The sequence below is a fragment of the Astatotilapia calliptera genome, chromosome 14, assembly GCF_964374335.1.
Source record: "Astatotilapia calliptera chromosome 14, fAstCal68.1, whole genome shotgun sequence".
NCBI classification, from domain to species: Eukaryota; Metazoa; Chordata; class Actinopteri; order Cichliformes; family Cichlidae; genus Astatotilapia; species Astatotilapia calliptera.
This window is the reverse complement of record NC_137435.1, coordinates 24,208,069-24,215,932: the sequence shown is the minus strand read 5'-3', so window position 1 is coordinate 24,215,932 and position 7,864 is coordinate 24,208,069. Positions and strand designations below refer to the sequence as shown.

The 7,864-nt window shown below is 38.8% G+C and overlaps 1 long non-coding RNA gene across 1 annotated transcript; it reads left to right on the top strand.

Annotated features, from left to right (window-relative positions):
* Nucleotides 1-5,713: 5,713 nt before the first annotated feature.
* LOC113036898 (uncharacterized) lies at nucleotides 5,714-6,814 on the top strand. The gene is made up of 2 exons (XR_003274519.2): nucleotides 5,714-6,629; nucleotides 6,713-6,814. It is a non-coding gene; the product is annotated as an uncharacterized LOC113036898 (long non-coding RNA).
* The last annotated feature ends 1,050 nt before the right edge of the window (nucleotides 6,815-7,864 follow it).

Here is a 7,864-nt window from a genome sequence, read left to right as displayed (position 1 = left end):
TTAATCAGAAGGGACAACAATGGATATTATTGCTGATAGTTCTGTTAGGGCTTAGAAACAGATATGTGGATAAAAAGAACACCAAAACCAAGTCATATGTCATAGTCATCATCTGCAGACCCTGCCCTAAGGTGGAAGCTTAGGAAATAACAATGCTGAATAATGTTCTGACTCAGCACTGAAACCTAACGTAAAGGGCAAATGCCATATTACAACTGTGAATTACTTGTTACTCAGTTGATCAGGCTACAAACTAATGGTATTACACGGGGATTATTAAGAGACAGATTTATTTTTTATACTGCGATATCCCAAGGCATAATTACATCATTTTAAGGTCACCAATGAAAATCAAATTTTTTCTACCTTGCTAACATTTCCATATTTTGTTCCATGTTGTATGCTGGAAGGCATATCAGGAGTGAAACAAGCAGCCGTTGTGTCTGAGCAGTTTTTTGAAACTCTAGTGGACCACCGTTTCAAAAAGAGTCAGTGTTTTATAAAAGAATAAACTGAATCAAATAACACAGCATTATGAAAATTAATTTCCGTTATCTTTATCGTCCAGAATTTATGGTCATTATTTGATTCTAAAATCTGAAAAAAAATTCTAAATACTTTTAAGATTTGACATCACGTACATGTTCATATTATATTATTGTTATCTTCAGTTTATCTGGCATCATGTCATTTAAGATAGTACACTGAAAGGGGATTATGTCAAATTTCAGCTAGTACACTCCCTCACACCCAGAGAATAAAAATACAGTCAATACACACAATTAGTATTGTACTGCATGTTGACAAAATAAATCTACTAATGTAGCTAAAAGATAATGTCACGTATACAAAATCCAATGAATCCAGTCTAACTAATCTTACCTTCTTCCTTTTCTCTGACTCTTCATGGGTGCAGTACACGTATGTACAGTGAATGTAAATTTGCTTTTCAGCAAGGTAAGTTTAGGGCTTACCCTGACATATGCACATGGCTCACTTCATACTTGGGTACATCACAAGGGTAACTCATGCTGCATAGGTACTGCTAAAGTTAAGAGATCATCATGTCCAAAGTCACATCAGTCCAAATGCATTAAGTATAAGTAAGATGCTTCATAGTTTTAAAGATTGTCTCAAGAATTATTGATTTTTAGGAGCAACTTTAGGCTACTCCTTTACCCCCACTGGCTGTCAGCAGTTGGAGAGCAGTATTATTGTTTGTTAAGGCCTTAAAATTGCAATGCAATCCTATAACAAAGCACTAAAACTGTGTTGATGTTATATAAAATTTGCAAGCAAGCCTCCTTACTGCTTTTAATTATTTTTGTTTTAAGTTTGTGCTTTACTTGCTGTCAGACCATTTCATACAACCAGAGTTGCTGCTTAAAAATTAAAGATTAAAATTGCCTCATATGCTACTGGACTATCTGCAACAATGAACACAATGCAACAGTTATAATTATAGTTAATTATAAATCTGAACCTTAGCAATATGCGAGCAATACTGGCTATCAACCTACACTGTCCACATTTTTCCCAGCTTTACTTCCTGGCTTTAAAACACTTCATTAGTGTGATGTTTTTACATTCAAAGCACTTAAAAACCACAAGCGTTGTTGTAATTACTCTTTACATTCTTAGTTTACACTTTGCTGTGTTGTGTGAACAAGCTGGATTGGATTACTTTTAGTTAGCCTGCAATTATAGCACCTGGACTTACTATTATTAACTTTAAGCAGCTTTCTTTAACATGAAAAGCAAAAAATGTCTCTTTTGTAAACAATTTTCCTGTGATGCTTGTTGTGTTTTCTTTTAGGTTATCACTCCTTGCTTATGACAACAATAAGTCTGAATATGTATAGTTTGGGTCAGCTTTATTAATTTTTTTGTTTTTCTAAGGCTACGTTCACACTGCAGGTGAAAGTGCATCAAATCCGACTTTTTTGACCCTATGCGACCCATATACAATCATGGTGTGACAGTGTGAATGGCACAAATCCGATATTTTTAAATCCGACCTGGGTCACTTTTGTATGTTGTACTGAATCCGATACAATTCTGATGTTTTTAAAGCAACTGCTGGACTTGATTAGCATATGGGGAGACAATTCTATTCAAGCTAAACGTGTCTGTGTCCATATATACCTCTGCACGGAGGTAGCAGCCACTGCTCCAAACAAGGCCACTGTTAAAGCATGGGCTCTCTTTTTTTTCTCAGTGTCCTTCTTTCTTGAATTCATTTGTCAAAATTCTGTCAGTTACGATTGTGCAGAAATTGATAGACCGCTGCAAAAACACCTACTAGCTCTGTAGCCGCCATTTTTACTTCCGTAAAAAGAGCGCCTTGTGTGTGACGTCTTCTTTTGCACATGCGGGCCACTTTGAGGGACTTGAACGGTTCACACTAGAGCACGTTTACTGTCACATTTTATTTGTAGTGTGAACAACCAGACAAAAAAATATCAGAGTTGATCAAAAAATCAGAATTGAGCATTAAGACCTGCAGTGTGAACGTAGCCAAAGTGTGGTTTAATTCTACATTGTTCACAATTCCTCCAACACTCCTGGTTTGAGCAAATGCTATACACAATGATCAAAATGATCCGTCTGCAAACGAATTGATTTATCCGTGGAGGTGCTGTCCTCCCTCTGCAGCATCACCATTTTCCCCACTTGCATCAATCATGCTTATGTCCCATAATGCAATCAAAAGCTTAATGGCAAACACAGCCCAGTGGCACAATGCTGATGCAAGACATTTTTCTTGCTGGCATAAGTGGACACATAAATAAACGAGTTAGGGTAATCAGGGAATAGAGATGGTTGTAGCTCGGGGAACATGTGTGCTTGTGTGCGCGTCAGTGCATCTGTCTGCAACATCAGGCAATTATTGCTCACATACACAGTTGCAAGATTGTGTCAGGCAACCTGCTGGCCAGTTTGACAGGCGTCCTTGTCGGCCTAATTCCTCTTGTGCTGCTTGTTTTTCCTTCTTTTCTTTTCCCTCACAAGGGTGCAGTACCCTAGAGAGATGTTCATGTGACAGGTGTCCCAGCTGATAGGGAAAGCGCAAAGACAAAGCAAAAATGGGAAGTCACCTGCTTCTGTGGCTCCTTCTGTAATATGCTGCCAGTGAGCAATGTAAGAAAGTCTTAAGCAAATAAACAAACATTATACTTGTTCATTCATTATGTGACTAAACTGTGGTCAACAGCTGTTTGTGAGGAATCCTAAAAATAGCTAGATGAGCAGCAATTTGCCACAGTGAAGGTGAAGTAATCACTATTCAGAACGCAAAGGCTCTTTATTATAGGGATACACAGCAATGATGCAAGGCAGCCTTGCGTGAAATTGAAGAACTGACAGAATGTTTTCATCTCCTTTTTTATTTGTCAGCTTTGCACAGTTCGATAAAAACTTGAGGCAGTCACTCGCTCAAGTCGAGTGACACTGTGTTGTTGTTTTCCTTTTTCTCTCATGCTCAACTCATTCCTTATCATCACACTGAATGGGGCAGCTGATTGAAGAATACTTTAGCGACACCTAAAAACTCTTGTGTCTGCTTTTGGATGGTTGAATCCCTGTGACTGAGTGAGAGAGACCTTCCTTTGACATGCTACAATAATATGTCCACAAGAATGGGTGATAAGGGGGTTTTGGGAAGAGACTGTCAGCAAAAATGAATATCAGCAGGACACAACACTGGCAACGGTTCAGTGGTTCACAACATTCTGGCAGTTATTCACAGTGACAACTTTTCAAACACTGCTTTGCCTGATTTTCTCTGTAAAATAATGCATTTGTCCAGAAAGAAAGAAAGAAATAAAGCATCTACCTGGGTTATGAAGAGTGAGTGCATCCCAGTCTTGTGTCAAAAGTATTGTTCTGGTTGTTAGATTCATTTGGTTGTCAGTGTCCCAAATCATAGTGTCTATACATATAAAATACATATTGAGATATCATTTACGAAATGCTTTAATATTTGTATTAATCTGTGAAAAGTGCTTCAACCTCTGATACTGATACTTCGGGGTGGCTGTAGCTCAGAAGGTAGAGCAGGTCATTTGTTAATCGGAAGGTTGGAGTGATTGGTTTCTCCATGCAGTCTGCATGCCAGAGTATTCTTTACGGTGGCCCTGAGAGGCCAAATGGACAGCAATAAGAAAAACACTGCAAAAGCACACAAAACACAACAGAAATAGGAAAAAAGAAAGCAGAAATAGGAAAAAATAGATTTCCAAAAGCTCACGGGAAGTGTTTCTGGGGAGACAATAACCCGAAGGACCAGTTGCAGGAACCAAAATATGAAAAGAATTGCGCTGGGAGACACTTAAAAGAAGTTGAGGATCTATTGGTTTTGTGAGAAAAGAAAAGATGAGGTAAGTGTGTTAGCCTAACTATTAGCCTAAAAATCCGTCATCAGTATTATATGAATCATGATAAAACACACCTACCATGTTTTGGGTTCCTGCAACTGGTCCGTCGGGTTATTGTCTCCCCAGAAACACTTCCCTTGTGTTTTTCTCACTTCTTTGTGTGCTTTAGCAGCATTTTTTTTATTGCTGGTGTGACCTCTCAGGGTCACTGTAATTCTTTGGCAAGATGCTGAATGCCAAGTTGCTCTCCAATGTGTTTATTATTAGTGTGAACATCAGATAGAAAGCATTTAGATATAGAAAAAAATGCTTGTATATATCAGGCATGTTGTATAAACTTATGATACAAAGCTTCTAGCGCCTAAACATTCTGATTGGATACCCTTTTAAGAAAAATGACTCTCTGATGATCACTAAAGTTTTGTTCAGTGTTCACTTTCAAGAATCAAGTGCAAGTCTCTATTCTGTTGGGTATGTATGAAGTTCAGTGACTTAATTATTAAGGTTTGGCTACTTTGTTCACAAACTTGCAGGAAAGTTCCTTTCCCAGTCTGCAACAGGCCTTTAATGTCATCAAGAGAGTGGTTTTGGCAGTGATGCACAGGAGGTGTTATTGATTTGACAGACTCCAGCCTGTAGCATGTGTTTGAAGTCCTTTCTAGTGACCTGCAGTGTTTACTCTCTGTACTGTAAGGGCATTTTACTGACAAAATAAATTCTTTATTTGGCAAAAAAAGAACACCTGTCTTTTAGGGATTCAGGCATTCTCCTTGGATTCAGAGTTTTACTAAACAACTCTAAAAGTAAAAATAACGTGGTAAAGAATTACTTAGAAATAACTAAAAGAGTAACTTTAGTTTTAGTGATTTATAGTTTTGTAACTATTTCAAGCTGATTTGTCTGTGTTCAGGCTGTGCTATTACTCAAATTTTTAGTGCTCTTTGTGGAATTATCCAGTTTATTCAACAAAAAGCAGATGTTATGATAGCTATTATGGCTGAGTTTTAATCCCTAGACCAGGAGTGGGGAACTCCAGGCCTCAGGCCGGTGTCCTGAAACTTTTCCATGTGTCCCTGTTGCAACACACCTGAATAAAATTAGTAGGTTAGCAAGAGTTAGAATTTGACTGCATGCTGAACTGGCAACCCCTAACCCTACTCAAGTAAATGTAAGTGTTTAGAAGAATTTACTTTTAAAAGTACTTTCATTGCACCATGTTCATTCACTTATGAGCTGCTGTGATATGAATCAAATGGCTGAATTGCCAGTTCAGCATGCAGGCAAGTTCTATAGAGTCTTGCTAATGACCTACTAATTGTATTCAGGTGTGTTGCAAAAGGGACACATGAAAATATTTCCGGACACCAGCCCTTGAGGACTAGACTTTGAGACCCCTGGTCTAGGTGCTCAAGGTTTTCTCTCCCTCTTTTGCTCCCTGTCTCATCTTTTTCCTTACCTTTGCGCTGAGGTGGAGGTGGGCAATTCCCTCCTTGGGCTCTGCCTGCTGGTGGACATTTTCTGCACCTATTCCTCATCAGGCATTTCAGATTAAGTCAAAAGTCGGAGTTTCATCTGGATTCTTCCAACTTGTTAAGTCCCAGCAGCCCCATCAACCCCGAGTTAAGATAGCAGCAGTGAATGTATCAAGTAGTAAAACTATAAAACTTTTAATCTGTCCTCATACTTCTGTGTATTTTTGATTTGCTAAATAGGCCACAAACAGAACATTGATCAGGCTCTATCCATAAATGTGCTGCATCAGTGTTCTTGGGTGCAAAACTCAAGTGTAATGCTAGTGACACCTGAATGGCTCCACCTTGCTAAAAAGCAAAACAAATCCTGTTCTACCTCACTTTTCTCACTTACCTACTAGAGCGCTAACTCAGGAGTGATGTCAATCCCAAGTTGTGACCATGACTTTAAAAACCAGTTCAGCCTTTGAGAGTAAGGACTCTCCTGTTGTGGTGGTTTTGATATTCAGCCTCTCTAATACCAGCTGAAGTTCCTCACAAGAAACCTTTGATGATGCCACTTCTCTGTGCTTCTTAGTAACCTTGCTTGTAAGCTGAAGGGCCTTCTAACTGTGGAAATTGTTTAGCTGCAATCCTGAGCTGGTCCATTCCAGCAAAGGAGAAAGTTGTGTTTTCATTTATCTGCAAAGTCACCTGCCTGCTCACCCAACACCATCTTCTTATCTCCTGGGAAACTCTGGCCAGCTGCTTTCTCAGCTGCCAGTTTCACCTGGAAGTCCAAGTAAGAATCCAATTCAATCCAAATTTCTAAGTCTTCAGTATTTCACTGGCAACGAGGATTAACCTACTTCTCCTCTCTTACAGAAGTCTCCTCCTGCTCTGTGAACTGAAGCTCTCCTGTGGCTCTCTGTTGCAAATTCCGGTTGTTTAATCCCAAACTCCTGAAAAATAAATCTTTTAAAATGATACACTGTGTATGTTGGGTCATGCTTCCACTTGAGTCATGAGTCCACAGCTTTAATTATCTTCATTGATTATGCCAGAAGTTCAGTGAGTGAATCTAATTAGCAGCATCACAGTAAATTTAAATTGTCTACTACACTTCATGTGATCTAACATTGGCCATGAACACCACAGCTTGCTCTGCACCGGTCGAGTGCATCACTGTAAACTTCATCACAGTACCGCAAAGTAACCAGTTCAACCTGCATTAAACTGTACAAACAACCATAGCGCAGTATTTTCATGCAAATTCAAATTTCTGCTTTATAAAATTTGACTTGCTAAACACTCCTTACCTTTGAAAGTACTCTTTCATCTTCCTCTCCTTTCTTTTTTTCCCCCCAATCTCTGAAAGATTGCGCTAATTTATGACACATTAGTGCAGATTTTTTCCTCTTCCTGGGGCATATAGCAACTGTATATTAGACACAAATTGTGTAGAAACAGTCTGTGTGTGTGGTGTTTGTTGAGCTCTTTTAACATTCAATCAGGTCCCACACCTCCAGACACACAAACAGCTTCTTCCCCTGGGCCATTTGGACTGTCAACAAACACCATCCCCCCCATACCCCACCCCTGCCCACGCACATCACCAATCTGAGCCACAGTCTGAATAACCCTCATCACTTAGGCCACTTGCATACGGACTATATTCACTTAGGCCTTTGCACTATTGCTAAGCACTTTGTTCTCCATTGTTTTCCTTTCTATTGTTCCTCTAGTTTCTATGTATTCCTCTTGATTGTATATTTCTCTTCTTTGTTATTTATTCCTGCAATCTTACTATTTATATTTTATTCCTGCACAGTTGGTGTGGAGCACCCATATTTTCATTGTACATGTGCAATGACATTAAAGGGCTATTCTGTTCTATTCTATTCTATTAAAATGACATACTACTTTGAGTTTTGTATACATGCTATCTTTTATCCATTTTCCACTTTTTTCCTCCTTTTTTTTTTTGTAAAATGTGACAAACTGCAACAATATAAATCTCGAAGTAGCCCTAATCAA